The sequence below is a fragment of the Myotis brandtii genome, unplaced genomic scaffold (assembly GCF_000412655.1).
Source record: "Myotis brandtii unplaced genomic scaffold, ASM41265v1 scaffold1671, whole genome shotgun sequence".
Taxonomy (NCBI): Eukaryota; Metazoa; Chordata; class Mammalia; order Chiroptera; family Vespertilionidae; genus Myotis; species Myotis brandtii.
In genome coordinates, this window is record NW_005356135.1 from 15738 (window position 1) to 34994 (window position 19257).

Consider the following 19257-nt stretch of genomic DNA (forward strand, 5'->3'; position numbering starts at 1 on the left):
GTCTGAATTTCAGTGGAAATGAGGAAGCGGACATTCTGGAATAAAGGAGCAGTTTGAGTAAAGGCACCGAGGAATAGAACTCATGGAGAGGTTTGGAAACGAGGGAGAGAAGTCCGGGCACATGGGAGGACAGGGCATGAGGCTGGGCAGGAGGTCAGAGTGCAGTGAGCGTTACCAGCTTGGATTTTATTCTTTAGACAATGGGATGCTATTCAAGTTTTGTGTTTTTGCTTTGCTTTGGCGGGGGAGGGGGCAATGGCATTATTGACCTGCACTGAAGAAATCAGTCCTGGAGACAGTGTGTGACATGTACAGGAGAAGCCGAAGTCAGGACCCACAGGCCAGTTCAGAGGCTGCTATCAATCAGTCATACTTTTGGAATATCAAGTATATATATGCACACAGTCCAGGTAAGAGAGAATCTGAAACAGGGCGGGAGAAAAATGTGGAATGAGAGGGTGGGCAGGACAAAGGGACGCCTGTGAAGATTTCTTCAGATACCTCAATTGGAAGAAGACCAAGGAGCCATGGTGGACGTCGAGGGATGCTCCGTGCGTCACACACAGAATCCCATCTGACTTTCCACCCACCCAGAACAGACATCGAAAGTGCTGTTGGAGGATGATGATAGGTTTAAGGGGACTTGCCCGAAGTTCACACAGGTACTCACATTTAAACTGGGTCTTTGAAACTCATGCGTTTCCGTTAGACCGCATTTCAAAAAGATCGACGGTGCCAGTGCTTGATGAAGCCAGGCAGGAGGACGTCTGCTATAATTCTATTCGATTTTGTAATTAGTCACTGAGCCTCTGAGAGAACCACTCAGGAGGGATGCAGTTGCTGTACATTAAAGAGTAAGTAGGAAATGAACAAATGGAGGCCGCGCAATTACCTGCTCTTTCCAGAAATCAGGCAGTAAAATGAAGGAGAGACATCTATTTCCTCTCAAACAGCATGTTAAACTCTGTTCTGGGACCTGGAGTTGGGATGTGAAAAGTAGTGTGTGTGTGTGTGTGTGTGTGTGTGTGTTTGTGTGTCTTTTATTGTTGGTAGATGTATGTTTCAAAGGAACAAAATGTACCCGTGTGATTATGACAGTTAAAATGAGATTCTGCCTGTATCTGCTAAGAAAATTGAAGCGTGGCAGCACCTGGTAATCTAGCAAATCAATCAAAAATATTGAATAAGCCCAAACTCTACACACACCAGAATACTGGGCACTGTAAAGGGTTTTTGAAAGTTTCGGTAAAACTGTTCATTTATTTCACAAAATAATTCTCCAGTGCCTGTCAAAGGTGACCGTGGCCTCAGTTGCTTCAAATCTGGGGGAGGGAGAAGCAGAAAGCCAGCGCAAGAACTGCACTTGGGTAAGAAAGTCCACTTCCGTGGGAGCGCAGCAGGTGCAGGTGCGCCCAGAGGACTTCGCAGAGGAGGCAGCTCCACGCAGGTGAGCAGAGTGTCCCAGGGAGAGCTCCGGGGCTTGCGTCCCTGCCGAGGGACCACATGTGCAAGCGGTACATTGTAATTAGCTGGTTTTTCGTAATCGGAAAGGAGCAAAGGAGGCCAGACAGGACAGGCCTGGTCACTGGGCAGCTTCACCAGGAAGCTGCAACTTCACCCTCCCCAGGGAGCCACCAGCCCGTTCCCTGCAAGTCACCTGGGCAAGGGGTCCAACAGAGGGAAGCTGGGTGCCTGCACAGGGAAGTGGGAGTGATTAGGGAAGATGCCTGTCAGTCAAACCTGGAACAGAGGTCATTGACTAGAGGGGACAGGGCACTGCAAGCCTTGAAAATTTGGGGATACATAAGCCCCAACCAGAGAAGTTTGCCCTCTTGGCTCTGGTTCCTTTGGCTTTGCTCCTGCCGTGTCCCCTCCATAGCCGTGTGGCCCTACACGCAAGGGGCCGGTGGACCGCAGCAGGAGCACAAGCCAAGCCAGCCGGTGCCGTCTGGACCCTGCTCCGACCTGGAACAGAGGCTCCGGGCCTGGCTGTGATCCTAGCCCTGCTGAAGGCACAGGCGGAAGTTCTCCTTGGTGGGACGGAGGGGTTAATTCCACAGACATAAAGCTTCCTACAACGCACTCATCCTCCCACGTGCGTCTTAGAAAGTGCTTTTTCCTGGGACATCGCAAGAAGCCCACTGCCACCAGAAACTGGCGGGGACGAGGAGCGCTCGCCACTCAACACAAAGGCACTGGCTGGCGTGTCAGAGACGGCGCGTGTATTCCTGGAATCACAGAAAGAACAGTTCGCTGGATCATGACGTTCCGTTGGGTGAGAAATGAGAGCAAGAGATCACGTCGACTATAAACCTTCTTCCTTGTACCCACTCCACACGCATCACTGTGCAGGCTGTGCTCCAGGCCCGGGAAGGGCACGCCGGGGCCAGCGGTGCCGGAGGGATTCGTCCTGGTGAGCTCAGAGCTCCAGAACCAACGCAGACTCCCGAGAGCTGGTCTGACCATCACTTTATCTCTGCTGTGCGTCTGGTTTTGGAATTAGACAACGGAGACACGGGACTTTTTTAAACAGAAATTTACCGAGATCACATGTGAACCAGGAGGGCTTCACGGAGATAGAGGGCTCTGTGTGCAGAGGCCAAGACGCAGAGTGGGGACTGAAGCTGAGCCGCCATGAAGAACGGCTCACAGCTCTGGGAAATGCTTCCTATCAAGTCCAGAGCCAGCCCGAACCTTTCATTTCTGACCAGACCCCCTCCCTCCCGTCAGGAAAGGAGCGCCTTTCACTGGCCAGGCCAGCGGACCCAGACCCAGATGGGAAGCTGCTTCCAGCAGCCGCAGCTTCCAGCAGCCGCAGCTTCCAGCTGCCTCCGGGCTGAGCAGAGCAGCCTAACTCGCTGCCCGAGGGGTAACACTGGGCTGTCACCGTTGCCCAGTTTGTTCTGATGACATAAAACAGCAAGTGTGCCAAGCGCCAGGGGGATATTAGTTTTTACATTTCAAACAAAAAATGAGAATTGTTTTCTTATGGCACAGGAAGGAGCTCGAGAAGGCTGGCTCAGCGAGGGTTTCCTGGAGCGGCCCCTGGAGCCCAGCTCTGAGCCATTCCCTCTGCCCCTGAGCTGTTAGCATCTGGAGGGAGCACCTGCAAGTAGCTCATTCCTGTACAATTCTGCATCTGGCCCGGCTCTGGGCAGTGAAAGTCACACTGCCCATGTTCCAGTTTTTCCTGAAGAGCTGTTGCCCCCCCCCTGCTGTGGTCTGAGCTGTCCTGTTTGCAAGCCCAGCGCCCGCACCCCACCCCTCCTCTAGGAGCTGAGACTGACCTCACAATCCCCCTCGATCCATGGGCTGCGGGGCATTTTAATCCTGAAGCTGGGATTTGGGGATTGGTTATGCTGAGTGAGCCCTAGAGGCTCTACTGTAGCTCTGAGTCTCTGAACTGGAAAGGTTTAAGCAATTGTGTATGAAAACGCAGATTATCTTTTAAATGTTTGAGTTGGAATGATCATAGAATACAAATCCCTGTTTTACAAAAGCGGTTCATTAAAATAGATTGTTCCTTTACACGTATGAACATTTTTATTCAATTAATCGAATTTAGTAAGTGACACTCTATGAGGAAGACGCCTGTTGAGTAACTTGCATGGTCCCCATAAACATGACAGGTCACTAAACACTGAGTGACCGTGTGGCTTTGATTTTTCAGGAAAGAAAACACTTCATTGTTCACACCTTCAACCCCTCCCCTGAAGTGAGCTGGAAGGCTAGTAACTGTGGGAGCTGGAAACCTGTCTGAGCAGTAGGCCTTCCTGAGGATTCTAGGCCTGGGAGAAACAGTGGGTGTTCAGTACAATGCCCATTCTTCTCCCAGCCTGTCCCCCCGTGGTCACAGATGGGAAACTGACGCACAGGTGAGATAAATCTTGGACCAAGGTCATAAGGCTGGAGCTCCAGCTGCTTTCTGTGAATGGAACACCTTGTGGAAATAGTATTTCTGTTACTGGGCCGCTTCCGCACCTGGGCTGGCCCGGCCTCCGCAGGGGTCAGGGACCTCCAGGACCTTGACCCTCCCGGAAAGATGTCCAGGACGAATCGGAGTGAGAGTAAAGCAAGTGTCATTCAGGTGGAGCGAGAGAAGGCCGGGCGCAGGCGCAGCTGTGAAAGAAGCGAAAAGCACCCAGCAGTGGGCCCGGGCCACCCTGAGAGGGCGTTGTTCACGAAGCTAATTAGTTCTTGGGATTTTACTGTTCCCACGGTGGGGGTGGGGGTGGATGGTTCCAAGTTCTGTCTCCACCTCTGGTTGGGAGGGAGCCTTGTTGTGACTTCCAAGACCAGGGACCACCAGGGGTTCCTGCCATTAACCAGTTCCCTGGATCACACAGAGGGGGTGCAGTTCTGGTGAGAGGAGGTGGGATCCTGCTTCCTCATTCCACTGGTCGGATTTCCCCTTTCTATCCTGCCTCATTTCTACAGCCAAGAAGAATTAAAAGTCAAATGGCACAAGGAGTCCAAACACTCCTTCTGCTTTTGTGGGAACACATTCTTTCTGCATCTAATTCCCTCATAAGCCTGCACAGAGCAAGAAGCTAATCAAACACGAATACTCACTAGAACGAATCCCAACATGTGACCCTGGAGGTTGGCACAAAAGATAGAACAGGATGGTTCCTTGCTTTGGAAATAGAATTCCTTTCTGTGGGAACTTTCCCTGATGCATTGAAGTGTTGCTTGACTTGTGCACAACTCAATAGAGTGTGTCTGTCAGTAATCAACTCCCAAGCTCTCACCCTTTCAGTTCAAAGCTGAGAGAGTAGCGAGGACTTGAGCCAAATGGAAATTTGCTTCGGTAAAATTTCTTGAGCCACGCACTGCATTGTCTCAGTTAGGCCTTATAAAAGTCCTAAACTTGACCTATCAGGTAAGGGTCATTTCCCCCATTTTAGAGGTAAGGAAACCGAGGCCCAGATTGATTAGGAACTTTAGGCATCAAGATGTGATTCCCATCCCCATGTATGAGGAGGGGCCACACACTAGACCTGGCAGGCTCAGGTGGCCTTACAAACGCGGGGACGGAAAGGAACCACAGAGGATGGTCTGAACTGAAAGCTCTCTGGCTAAAAGCAGTTTATGGTGGGTAGTCATGTCCTAGGCCATAACCTTCCCTGACAAAGGTCAATTTGCACCTTCATTAAGCCTGTCTGTTAGCATCATACCTTTGGAATGTCAAAGTAATTTCCTTTTAAAGGACCCCTCCAAGCACAGGCATCACGGAGACCCCAAATCCCCTCATTGTCATTGATCATTGTTGACTGTTAACTGTGCTGTACCCACCTGTGTGTTTATCACTTTACTTTTATCCATTCCCGAGGCACACCCGCCCCCCCTTGCTTTCTCTCACCTCCTAGCCTATCACCAATGGGTTTCATGTAACCCACTTACATCTTCTAAACCAGCGGTCGCCAACTGTCGGTCCACAGACCACTGGTGGCCCGCGAGGTCCGAAAGCCTGGCGACCGCCGAGCTAAACGGCGCTTCTCTGGAGCATTATCTCAACCCCTTGAGATTTTGCTTCCTGGCAATTGTTGACAGTTGGCTCAGATAAACTCACAAAAATTCTCTGCAGGTTTGAATGTTTCTTACATTGACACCCAGTATTCTGAATCCAAAACCAGTGTTTTCTCCACTCCACTGTGTTAGTCTATCTTAATTTCCTGTAAAACATAATTTTCAGCCCCATTCAAACGGATTCTGTCACTTGTGGTGAAGACTTTAATTTGATTTGCAATTTGGTAAATAAACTAATATTTGGGATTATGATGCTGCAAACGGATGCACTTGGTTTCCCTGTTTAATTCGGTCAGTTTTTATTTGTTCCTTAAGTAAAACATGCCACAAAGTTGGTATCAGCTTTCTTGGGGGTTCCTACTGAATTCTAAGTATTTTTAAAAGAAACGCCATCCCAGTTATTTAGCAGAACTCACTTGCTAGAAAAACGTGCAAGAAATATTTTTATGGCATACTCGGGCCACTCGGGCCACCGAAGCGGTTTCTCATTTGCAACAAATAAAGGCGGTGTAGTTCTAATTCCTCATTTGTACCTAAGTGTTTCTAACCCCTCTTACCTGTTCAGAAGTCAACCTGTGGATCTGAGGGCGTCAGCAGGGCTCTGCAGGTGCTGCCTGGAGGAGGCCCCTGTCACTCAGGGCTGTCCCCCCGCTGCTCCAGGTGGCCCCTCAAGCGCACAGCGGAGGGACCGCGGGCCTCTTACAAGGGGGTTTGCTTAAAATGAGGCTTGCCACCCCTGCCGAAATGGTGGCTTAGCAAGCACGGAAAGGCCTTTAAAAGTCACTTCTGCATGGTCTCGGGTTCTCGTTTAGCTTCCAGCGCAGCGCGGACTGTGTCCAGGATGCTGTAAGGAGTGGCTTAGCGCCTGCCAGGCAGGGCAAAGTCTGCTCACATGATCGCATTCTGTGCAAGTGGGCTCTGGAGTCCTTGGACCTTGGAGCCAGCACATTGGACCCCATCCACCATGACTGCATCTCCCAGCTCAACTCCAGGAGCAGCCAGTCAGCACGCAGTGCCCCCCGCCCCCCACCTCCCCAGTCCTGCAGGCAGACCCCACTAGCATCCCAGTTCACAGAAGGCTTCATTAAGGTGAACATGAGCAGCCTCTTCCTCCCTCTCCCCTCCCCTTCCCCCTTCTCCTCCCTCCTATTTTCTCCTCCGCTCTCCCTCCCTCACACACAAGATTCTTAGAGAGAGCCACTTCCTCCAGCGACCAGACAGCCCCCAAATGAACGGCAGCGTCAGCGACGCCCCAGCAGAGACTGAGCTGGGGACGATCGCTCCCAGGTGAGAGCAGAGGACTCCGGAGGGCAACAAATGAGAGTTAGTTCCCCCTCAGCAGCGACTGAGTGGGGGACGATCAATCGCTCCCAGGTGAGAGCAGAGGACTCCGGAGGGCAATTCCGGTCCAAAGCTCTAGGGACTCCACAGGCTCCCGGCTCCCCACAGGCCCCACAGGCTGTCGCTGCTCTCCTTGTCCCTATGACTCCCGCTCTCTTCCTTTGAGAATGTCCTCCGCGCTCACTGAAACAGTCCTTCGTGGGATGAAACATGCCGGGCCATGGCCCACACGGCCTTTGCACTGCACCTGCCACCCTCCACCGCATCCCTCGCAACGTCCTCCTCCCTTCGACTATAGATGCCACCACGGCAGGATTCCCGCCCCACCCTTCGCTGCCATCGATCACCAAGCCACTGGGCCTGGCGCACAAGCTCAGTCCCAGCTGAGACTGAAGTGGGTGAGGAATGGGAAGGCGGAGGACAGGCCAGGTTTGGAGAGGCAGGCAATGCCCTTAGCTCCCAGCCTGCCCGCTGGGGACTCCTGCCCGCAGTGCGCCTGGGCTGTGATGCCTGGAGAGCCCCCAGCGCCCTCAGGGACAGCTCTGGCATGGTCACTCCTCCCTCCGGTGCTCGCTGCACGAAGCCTGCCTCACAGGAGCCCCGAGAGGCCGCCAGGATGGACTCTTTGCCCGGAACACGCATTCCTGACGAGCGAAAGCGCAGGTTTCTCAGGTGCAGGCGTTGGGAGCTCGTCAGGGAGCACCTACCGGAAGGAACAAGAATGCCTCTGCAAACAGCTGCTTAGCTATCAGCCCTAAAGAAACCGTTCCACCAACCCTCCTTCGCTTACTGCTGAGGCCTCAGATCAACCATCCTCTCCCTCAAGACCTCCAGACAAGCGAATTCCCAGCCTCCCTCAGGGCTCTCGGGCCACTTCGGTGCCAGGGCTCCCTGCGCCCGGAAAACAACGGTTCTCTCACACCCCTGCTCGTCCCCAGGACGCCCGCCAACCCCGACGAAGCCCCACTGAGCCATTTCATTCCCCCTAAATGTCTGTTCGCTCCACCTCAGTTTCAAAGCGGGAAAACACCTTAGGAAGCCAGCCCCACTTCTCATAGATGAGGAACGAGGCTCAAGAACTCCTCTGTGGCCGTTTGCTGTGCTACAAGGAGGAAGCTAATCCATTCACTGCGGGAGAGCTGGGTCTAGAAACATCTTATCACAGACCCTTTTGTTGCTTAATTGAGAGTCCCTCACCGGCCGGCTTCCAGGACTGGCCGTGCCCGGGGGGCAGGGGAGGGACTCAGGCACCTCATGTCACTGAGCGCTGTGGGCTCCATCAGAGGCAGCCGCAGGAGGGCCGGTTCCGGGAGTGAACGCAGAGCCGAGAGACGGGGCCTAGGCCGCTGCTGCCGGACTCAGCTCTTACCACGCACCTCTTTTTATTTAGTCCTCACCCGAGGATATTCTTCCATTGGTTTTTAGGGAGAGTGGAAGAGAGAGGGAAGGACAGAGAGAAATATCGATGTGAGAGAAACAAACGGATTGGTTGCCTCCTGCACGAGCCCCGACCAGGGCCTGGGCTGGAGAGGAGCCTGCAACCAAGGTACGTGCCCTTGACTGGAATCAAACTTGGGACCCTTTGGTCTGCAGGCCAACACTCTATCCACTGAGCCAAACCGGCCAGGGCTTATCACATACTCTTTAAAAAATAAACTTTATTGGAAGAACAGTCGTATTGATACATCGTACACCCCAAACTAATGTAATATTGTATGTCAACTGTAATTGAAAAATAAATTTAGAAAAGAACAGCTCTAGATTTACAGAGGTCACCACACACTTCTAAAGGCTAAACTCCTCCGTGCCTCCTGGCACTGTTTCCCTAACTGCGTCCTCCTACGTTCCACTCACGCAAAGTAACTTGTTCCCGTGTTACTGGCCCTAAGCACCTCGCAGGGGCAAGTGTTTGGCGCAGGTGCAGGAACCATTTGTTTTCCGAGGGGAAATGTTACAAAGAGCAACCTTTGTGCACAGGTTCTATGCGGAAGGTGGGAAATTTCTATTTAAATCAGACGAATGTCCAAACGTAATCATGATAAAAGCAGCTAACAGTGACCACACACTTACTGTGAACCGGTGTGATCTCAGTGACTCTTCAAGGCAATCTAGGGAGCCGTTTGTTCTCCCCACTTTCAAGTGAGAAGAGGCGAGGCTTGGGAAGGTCATCTAAGGGCACACAGGTGAGCAGTCACTGCGCTGGGAGCACCTGAGGCGGAGCGCAGCTCGCCCACCCTAGCCTGTCCTTTCTCTCGTGCGGAATGATCTTGATCTTCAATGGCAGCATCTTGGTCCAGATTTGAGAGCTCACTCATACACCCACACTGTGCATACCGCATGAGTTCCTAGCACCAGCACGGGACCTGTTTGAGATCAATGCAAATATGCACATACATAGCCTGAGCATATGGGCTCCCAAAGCTTGGCAAACATGTGCACATCCGTGACATTTACAGCACATTTTCCAATTATGTTAAACTTAGGATATTCATTCACTTCCTCAAGGGAGACAGTGTGACTAGCAATTAAGTGCAAGTGTTCTGGAATTAAGATGTCTGGGTTAAACCCTAGGTCCACCGTGCAGTAAAGTTAATTAGCCTCTCAGTGGCTCAGTGAGCCCACGAGAAAAATGAGATGGATGAGCGCAGTGCCCACCTCATGGGCTGGTGAGAAGTACATAAGACACTACACAGAAAGCACTTAACATAGCCCCCCGTCTATACTGAGTGCTGGGAGACGGCCACGGCGAGTTATTTCATGCCTGCAATATGGGCTCCCAAAGCTTGGCAAACATGTGCACATCCGTGACATTTACAGCACATTTTCCAATTATGTTAAACTTAGGATATTCATTCACTTCCTCAAGAGAGACAGTGTGACTAGCAATTAAGTGCAAGTATTCTGGAATTAAGATGTCTGGGTTAAACCCAGGTCCACCGTGCAGTAAAGTTAATTAGCCTCTCAGTGGCTCAGTGAGCCCACGAGAAAAATGAGATGGATGAGCGCAGTGCCCACCTCATGGGCTGGTGAGAAGTACATAAGACACTACACAGAAAGCACTTAACATAGCCCCCCGTCTATACTGAGTGCTGGGAGACGGCCACGGCGAGTTATTTCATGCCTGCAATCGTGTGTGATAGCATCGCATGTACACACAGCTGGCATCATGGACGTGGGGCAGCAAGGGGCGTCTGGTTGCACAGACACGTGACACATGGTACACGTATGACCGCATGGTTGTCATTGTTATTGTTACCAGTGTGAGTGGCACGCTGGGCTCTCGGCACCTCGGATTTCTTAAGGAAACAGCAAGAGGAGGCGTCATGGCTCCCTCACAGGGAAGGGCTCTGACTCCGTCACCGTCTCCCTCTCACTCCACAGGAGTTAGAAGGCGGGCTCTGGGCTTTCTGTCCTCACACCACAGCGCACGACAAAGACCCACTCTGCACAGTGCCCCACAGGCGCATGTATGAACCCCCCGATCATTCCAGTAGCTCTCCACTCACACACAGGAGATGCGTAAAGACTAGGTCAACGTAACAGCTTGAAATGCAGGTGGGTGACATGCGCAGGGCGCACAGCCCCCACCCACTGCGGAGACTCACTGCATGCGGAGCGCGAGGCCTTGACTGAGCTATATTACAGCATAGTCAGCGGCAGGGAAAATCCTCTTTGAACTAGAGATAAACCATTTCATTTGTTTCGAAAGCTTACAAAAGAGGCGGGTGCAAGAGAAAACCCCAAACAAGCCTCAGTAACAAGATACCAACCTAACCCCTGGCTGAGCGACCGCAGCGGCAGTGTGTGTTGTTGTATGTGTGCATGTGTAGAACCCTCACGGGCATCACAGGGCCGGAAGTGAGACTGTATTCATAGCAAACACTCAGAGCCCCGCCTGACCAGTGGAGCAAAGGGCAGAAGCTGGTAGTTCAAGGGGCCTTGCTCATCACACGGGTCTTGCGGCTCTTCAGTGAGGAACCCGTGGAGGGGACCCCAAGCTCTCTCTCTCTGACCCCTCCCATGCACTTAATGGACATGAAACTGACCCCGGAATTTCAAAAGAAAAGAGTGGAATGTGGTCCCGGGTTCTGTGGAAGTTTCCAGCGGCCCCCTCTCTCATGGCTACACTTCCTGATGCTGGTTGATCGTTTCTTTACTCAAGACACTTTCCCATGTATTCACTGTTGCCCCAGCGCTGCTGCTGCCGGGGTGGGGGTGGGGGGTGGGGGGGACAGAGCAGCAGAGTGCCCGTCTCTCATTCCCACAGAATGCGCTTTGCTGCATTTCTCAGCGATGAAGGCCATGAAAGGGGGTGACAATAAACAGAGGAGGAGGTGTAACTCCTCTCCGCTCTGGTGTGGAGGTAGGAAACCACAAGCCTCACCCTGGGGAAGGGCTGAAACCCAGGAACAGGTGAGCTCAGGGCAGACTATCATATAATTGATGCTCCGCGCCAGGCAGGTCATGCTCAAGTTCAAGGTGGATTCGGAGTAAAAGCAGGGCTATAAGGTAATAAAAACAGTGGCTGTGGGTCTTTGAATTTCTTAGCTTAAAAAATGAAGTCGGACAATATTAAGGGGGAAATCGTATACTCACGGCGTGGGCCTTCATATGGTAGCACAGAGCGTTTGGAGAGCAACCTGGAGACATGGCATTCGAGCCCTAAGCTAGTTATTCCTCTGACCCTGCAGTCCTGCTCCTAAGAGATCTGTGGTTTGGAAGAACAGGGGCTTGGGAGTCGGGCAGATCTGAGAACAAACCCTCGCTCTACATTCACCTGCCGCGTGACTTAGCCAAGCTCTGACTGCTTAGGCTTCCATTCTTCCTGTGCAAAAGGGGAAGCATAGCACACACTCCATGGCTCTCCCTCTCTCCACTACAGTAAAGTGCCCCGCATGGAACGTAATCAACAAATTGCTTTAGACTTCTAAAATCACTACAAATAATTATTTCTTATGCAAGAGAGAATGTTTATTTCACAGTGAAAAGTTGGCAACAACTAAAATATCAAACCTTGGAATGACTAGAAAATTATGGTATTTTCACCCAGAGGAGAAATGCAGCTATTTAAAAATATAAGCTTACATCTACTACATATTTAAATTGTTTATGGTTATTTTTGTATCCATTTGCTGCAAGTGGAATGGCATAGCACATACACTAACATTACAACTGTGTGTGTGTGTGTATGTGTGTGTGCGTGTGTGTGTGTGTGTGTGGTGTAATTTTCTATGTTACACTGAGTGGTATCAAGGGGCAGGACTTTGCCACCCAGCGTAAGTCTCTTTGGCATTAAGGATCATCTTAAGCTGATTATTTTTAGGAAACAAAAACTCAAAAAGAAATTTTGACCTGCCCCCTACCTGCCTAAAATAATTTATTTATTATTATTATTATTTAAAATATATTTTATTGATTTTTTTTAAAGAGTGTAAGGGAGAGGGACAGAGAGTTAGAAACATTGATGAGAGGGAAACATCGATCAGTTGCCCCTGACCAGAATCGAATGTGGGACCCTTCTGTCTGCAGGCCAGCGCTCTATTCACTGAGCCAAAATGGTAAGGGCTGCCTAAAAGGATTTAGATAGGGGGGCCTATTCTGAGAAGGGATAGGTCCCCCTTCACCACAGACAACAACAGTGTAACATGAATTAGGTGCAGTAGACAGGAAGGAGCCCAGAAGGGCTCGTTGGAGCAGACCTCTCTCTGTCCCACTGTCTCTGCATCGCCCGGCAAGCATTTGCCAAACATTCGTCTTTCTATCTCCATGTGAATGACCTTCTTCCCTGTGAAGTCCCAGACTCCTACCTCTTCTTAGTCCAGACTCGCTTATGAGCCCCAATTTCCTGACCTTGGGGACCCCATATTCTTGTGGAACTCCCATAGGTATGAAATTAAATTTACGTTCTCCAGTTAATCTGTCTCATGTCAATTTAATTCTTAAACCAGCCAGAAGGACCCAGAAAGATAGAGAAACTTTTCTTCCCTGACAGTAGGATTGTTATAGATTTCATTTTTTCATTTGTCTTAAGATACTAAAATATGTTTAATCTAAAAATATGTTAAAATTGAGTTCATTGCTTGATTGACAATGAAAAAATTAGGATGTGCAAATGGTCCCCAGGCATTTCTCAGTCTTCAGGGAAGTATGACACTCGCCACATCAAGCCTGACTGGGAGCGGACCCGCTCCAGGCCCGCATTCTGGTTTCTAGAGAGCGACCTAGGAGAAAGCCCTCCCTTCCTTGTTATTGAATTCGTAGCTCTCACTTGCAGATGTTTGTTATGCCTGCCATATTCTAGGTGCCACGCCAGGTAATGAGTCTGTAAGTGTTTGCCCTCCCTGAGCACATAACCTACTATGGAAGATAAGTTATTCTAATATCTATAATAATCTATACTAACAATAGCCTATGTGGTCGTCCCGCCCTGACGCCATGATACCCTCACACCGTCACAAGATGGTTGCATGCACAGAGGAGGCGGGTCCCGGCGGAGAGTCCCCAACACCTCGAGTGGAGGATGCGGGTCCCGGCAGCTGCTCTGTGTGTCTTCCGGGGTTCCCGTGGATCCGTGTGCACGTGCCACAGAGGTGGGACCCCCGACTCCGGCCTACCTCAATGGGCAATCCATTGAGGAACCCCAGATGGATGGGTGGGGACTACCTCTTTGGGGTGATCGATTGCGGGGCTCCTGCACTGTGAGAGGGCACAGGCCAGGCTGGGGGACCCTCCCACCGAGTGCATGAATTTTGTGCACTGGGCCACTAGTAAAAGCATAATATGCTAATTTCCTCCCACCGAGTGCACGAATTTTGTGCACTGGCCACTAGTAAAAGCATAATATGCTAATTAGACCAGATGTCCTTCTGGATGACCTCCGGATGAAGCTGGGGCTGCAAGGGAAGCCTGGGTCCCGGGTGCCAGAGGGAAGCTGGTGCCAGCAGCCGGGGAAAGGAAGGCCTACTCTTGCACAAATTTCGTGCGTCGGGCCTCTATTTAAACATAAGACAGTGAGAAGTGCCATCAAAGATACACAGGGCACTGTAGGGTTTGCAGCTGTTACTCGATAACCATAGGTAGGCATGAAGATGGAGATGTGTTTTACAGGTAAAAAACTGAGCACTGCCTAGAAGCCCCTCAGCTAATAAGCGACAGACCTAAACCCTTGCCTTCCAACGCCATGGTCTCCACTCCCATCCCTCCACCTCAGCCTCTCCCTCCATAGAGGCGCCTGGAAGTTCTCTTTGCCAGCATTGTTCCAGGGCTCCCCTGCCCTTCCTCAGCCCCAAGTGAGCGCTGTGATGCTCTAGATCTCCAGGAGAGGACTGGCGTGCGCCGCCCTGCTGTCTGGAACAGGACCAGCAGCTTTGGGTTCTTGTGTCGGCAGAGAATGGGGGACTACGGGGTCTGGAGTCTCTGGCTTCTTAGAGCCACACGTGGAGCAACCGAGGGCATGCAGGCACAGCTGCTTTTGCTCTAAAGTATTCGTTTCTGCTCTGTCTCAACAGGAGGCTGGAGAAAGGGGTCTTCTCCTTTGACCCTTACGTTCCTCCCTCCTCCTCCATCCTGACTCCTTCACTCTCCTTTCCCCTCCCTTTTCCTCCTTTTCTCAGTGAGATAGCCTTCCGCCCTTCCCCCCTATATCTTCTACTTCTATTAACTCCTTGTCCCCATGAATCCTGAGGGCCGAGGGCCTGGTGCCTCCCACCTTGGCCTGACCTCCTGAATGTACTAGAATCAGAGAAGTTCGTGGTGGAGTCAAAGAGGGAAACGTGGAAATAGAGAACCCACGTCTAAAATCTGATCTTGAGACTCAGTAATTCTAACTCCACCACAGCTCAGAACAAACTGGACTCAGCCACCTGCCTGTCCTGGACAGTGAAGGAAAGTGAGGGAGCCCTGCGTTTGGAGAAAGAAGACGGAAATGTTGTAAAGCCTCTTGCTTTGCTGCTTGTGTGTCGTGGGCTTTGCTATTGTTGTTCGTTTGTTCTCTGTGAACTATGCTCTCGGCACCTACGTCACCACCTCTGCAGGCAGGGTCAGGCCTCTTCTGCCAGGGACGGCGTTGTAGAAGCCACGTTAGCTGCAGGCAGAGGCCCTTGAGTTTCAAGCCGGCATGTCTGCTAGCCGGTGAGTAAGCTGCTATGAGAACTCCACACCCAAAAGGCCTGTACAGTGGGCATATTTTAAAAACCAAAGACAAATAAGCCGTTGACAAAAGTGATCTTATTTTCGGAATCTCCTGCCTAGGTGTCAGGGCCGGGAAGGGCAGGGAAGCAGGTGGACCAGCTGAGAAAGGTAAACGTTCAGCGAAAACGGGATTCAGAAGACAAGCGAGACACAGGCGTAGCTCCCACACAAAACCCACGTCTGCACAGACCGCGGTAAGTGACGCACTTCGACACAGATGAGCAATACGCTGGTGCGACACCTCCACACGGGAAACAGGACAGGGATGATGTTCCCTTGCAGATGCGAGGACAGGATCAGAAAAACCAAAAGACTCCGTGAGCGCCATGTGAGAGGCAGAGGAAGGCTTTCCAGCCAGCGCGCCCTTCCCAAACGGCCATGGTTGTCCATCGGGAGTGCCTGCCCCGTGGCTATGTGGAAAGCAAGACAACTCCCGGCCTTCTCACTACCTAGACGTGCCTCGGTTACCAAATCACGGGACCAATCTTCCTTTTCCTCCAGTTCTTGATGAAGATTATTCTAATCAGGGCTGCCTCTGGGCAAATACCAGAAAAAAGTTAAAAAGAGGGCATCACAGACCAGCTCAGTCCTCATCACCTCTGGCCTCTGAAACAGGCACTACTGCCCTTCGTGTGGGTGTTCTGGAAGCAGCACGACTCTCCCTGCATTGGCTGAGACTGGAGGGCACGCTGGTCCTCAGAGGCCTGGCCTGGTGTTGCCTCAGCGTCCGTGCTGCGGGCAGTTGGCTCAGCAAGTGGCCCGGCAGATTCCCCGCGTCCCAGCGATTCCGTTGAACATAGATGTTCACGCCCATCGGTGCCTTAACAAGCAGGTGATCCCGCCAGACTTCTGTTTGCTCTATGGACAGCACCCCCTGGTGCAAAGGTTCGGAACTGGAGAAGCGGGTCCCATCCCTCTTCCCCCCATTGCGTTCTATTTCCTTAGGAAGCAGTGAGCTGTAACATGGCATCCATTTACTCACTCGGTCAAATTATTGTGAAAAAAAATACAATAAAATCTGACCTCTTGGTTGGAAAATTATTGCCTACTGGGTTACAATACTAGTTTCAACATAACCTAGACCCCGTGTCTGCACAAACTAAGAGAGGTGTGGGAAGGGGGGGGGGGGCGGCAAACAGCGAGCTATGCAGACAATCAGGGAGGATGGCAACGTGCCAGCGGGGTTCTGCACGGGCAGTGTCCCATCCCATCGCTCTCCTCCTGCCACGGGCTCTCTGTCAGGGCCTGGCCTTTTCTGAGAGCAGCTGAGGAAGCGTGGGCCCAGAAGAACTGGTCTCCGCTGCAGGTTTAACCAGCAAAGTCCTAGCTTCAGCTCCAGCTGGGGGGCCAGAGTTTAGCATCAAGAATCCACTGCCTTAAATCCCAGTCACAGAGGTCTCTATGCTCTCACTTGAAATGGCTAAGATTGCGATCCTAACGCCTAGAACCGGAGGCTCACTATAGAACACAGCTCCCTAACCTTGGATTTAGGGTCCCGGGAACCACTCAGGGCAACGAGCCATTTCCCTCTTGTCTCTGGAACAACCTAGCCTGTGAGCTCCCGAGAGCAGAGGCTGTGCCTGGACAGAGGTCGGATTCAGAGTCCAGCTCAGTGCTTGGTGTGCAAGCAGAGCTCAGTAGGCACCGGCTGAATGAGAGAACAGACCTGCGGGCTTACTTTTGGGAGATGAGAGAGGCAAGTGTCAGCCTACCAATTTGCTCATGGCGTTGGCATTCAGGGGCTCTGACTTGGCCCAACTGCCTTTGAAAAGGTCATTTTACCTGCCTGTTTGCCAGGCTATTAACTAGACCCATGGTCGGCAAACTGCGGCTCGCGAGCCACATGCGGCTCTTTGGCCCCTTGAGTGTGGCTCTTCCTAAGCCTTAGGAGTACCCTAATTAAGTTAATAACAATGTACCTACCTATATAGTTTAAGTTTAAAAAATTTGGCTTTCAAAAGAAATTTCAATCGTTGTACTGTTGATATTTAGCTCTGTTGACTAATGAGTTTGCTGACCACTGAATTAGACAGAAATGACAAATCATTGGGTGGTTCGGAGCCAGGTCTTGCGCCCTCTAGTGGCCAGGGTGATTAAGGATCCCTGGCCATCACAGCACTCCCAGTGCTTGGAATTAAAGCATCAAGTAGCCAAGAGTCTGCCGGCTTCGTTTTACCCAACACTTCCCTCAAACAAGCAGTCATTGGCCTCTGGGCCAGAGGAGTCGCCCTGTTCCCGGAGTCCTGGAAGGAGGCTCCTCCTCTCTCCTTAGAGCAGATGACATGTCAGAGAGCTGACAGCGAACCTGTGAGAGTGACCTGCCTTCCAGGGAATGGGCTTCCTCTTTTCCAGCCCGGAACGTTCAGGTTTCTGTCTATTTGGGGTTATCAGGCCCGGTTACCCTTCTGAGGATAAACGACCTTCAGAAGCCCTTCAGCCCTTCCATGTATGCCTTTGAATAACGATTTGTTCAAGTTGTTCCATCATAAAGTTAATGAGATGCTGTAGGAATTTAATTCTTGTTTATACCAGTGAGCCTGTGGTAAATGAGTTTCATTATACATTGACTCACTGAGGTCACAGAGCCTGTTGCCCGCGTGAGACACGGCTTCCTGTGTTGCTAGCGTTCCAGGATGACATCCATCTCAAGGACAAACTCAGGGTCCCAAACCAATGACTGAAAACGAATAAATCTCCTCTCCCGCCCACAGAAGGCTTTCGGTGAGCTTTTGCTTTTTGTTTTCAATGTGTAGCAAATGAAAAATCCACTGCCTCACGGGCCCCGGGGGAAGTGCCACAGGTGCAGGGCATGTTTCCACTGTTGGTTCTCTGTACTATAGAGTCTATACTATAAAGTGTATACTATAGAGCAGCCGTGGGCAAACTACGGCCCGCGGGCCAGATCCGGCCCGTTTGAAATGAATAAAACTAAAAAAAAAAAAAGACCGTACCCTTTTATGTAATGATGTTTACTTTGAATTTATATTAGTTCACACAAACACTCCATCCATGCTTTTGTTCCGGCCCTCCGGTCCAGTTTAAGAACCCATTGTGGCCCTCGAGTCAAAAAGTTTGCCCACCCCTGCTATAGAGTGTATACTATAGAGCAGCCGTGGGCAAACTACGGCCCGCGGGCCAGATCCGGCCCGTTTGAAATGAATAAAACTAAAAAAAAAAAAAGACCGTACCCTTTTATGTAATGATGTTTACTTTGAATTTATATTAGTTCACACAAACACTCCATCCATGCTTTTGTTCCGGCCCTCCGGTCCAGTTTAAGAACCCATTGTGGCCCTCGAGTCAAAAAGTTTGCCCACCCCTGCTATAGAGTGTATACTATAGAGCAGCCGTGGGCAAACTACGGCCCGCGGGCCAGATCCGGCCCGTTTGAAATGAATAAAACTAAAAAAAAAAAAAGACCGTACCCTTTTATGTAATGATGTTTACTTTGAATTTATATTAGTTCACACAAACACTCCATCCATGCTTTTGTTCCGGCCCTCCGGTCCAGTTTAAGAACCCATTGTGGCCCTCGAGTCAAAAAGTTTGCCCACCCCTGCTATAGAGTGTATACTATAGAGCAGCCGTGGGCAAACTACGGCCCGCGGGCCAGATCCGGCCCGTTTGAAATGAATAAAACTAAAAAAAAAAAAAGACCGTACCCTTTTATGTAATGATGTTTACTTTGAATTTATATTAGTTCACACAAACACTCCATCCATGCTTTTGTTCCGGCCCTCCGGTCCAGTTTAAGAACCCATTGTGGCCCTCGAGTCAAAAAGTTTGCCCACCCCTGCTATAGAGTGTATACTATAGAGCAGCCGTGGGCAAACTACGGCCCGCGGGCCAGATCCGGCCCGTTTGAAATGAATAAAACTAAAAAAAAAAAAAGACCGTACCCTTTTATGTAATGATGTTTACTTTGAATTTATATTAGTTCACACAAACACTCCATCCATGCTTTTGTTCCGGCCCTCCGGTCCAGTTTAAGAACCCATTGTGGCCCTCGAGTCAAAAAGTTTGCCCACCCCTGCTATAGAGTGTATACTATAGAGTCTATACCAATGGTTGGCAAACTCATTAGTCAACAGAGCCAAATATCAACAGTACTTCTTCAAAATAGACTCGCCCAGGCTGAAAACCGACTTCTGTGCATGGGCCACGAAGTTTCAATCGCACTGTACGTGCGCCTGTACG

At 50.8% G+C, this 19257-nt stretch overlaps 2 long non-coding RNA genes across 2 annotated transcripts in view; one reads left to right on the plus strand and one right to left on the minus strand.

Moving 5' to 3' along the window:
• Positions 1-239: 239 nt before the first annotated feature.
• Positions 240-6521, minus strand: LOC106725494. The gene is made up of 2 exons (XR_001361382.1): positions 6087-6521; positions 240-4119 (listed from the first exon to the last, which is right to left on the minus strand). It is a non-coding gene; the product is annotated as an uncharacterized LOC106725494 (long non-coding RNA).
• An 11029-nt stretch (positions 6522-17550) lies between these two features.
• Positions 17551-19257, plus strand: part of LOC102254857 — an 11938-nt gene continuing 10231 nt past the window's right edge. Inside the window, exon 1 of the long non-coding RNA XR_001361383.1 lies at positions 17551-17781. This is a non-coding gene — a long non-coding RNA (uncharacterized LOC102254857). The remainder of the gene's footprint in view (positions 17782-19257) is intronic.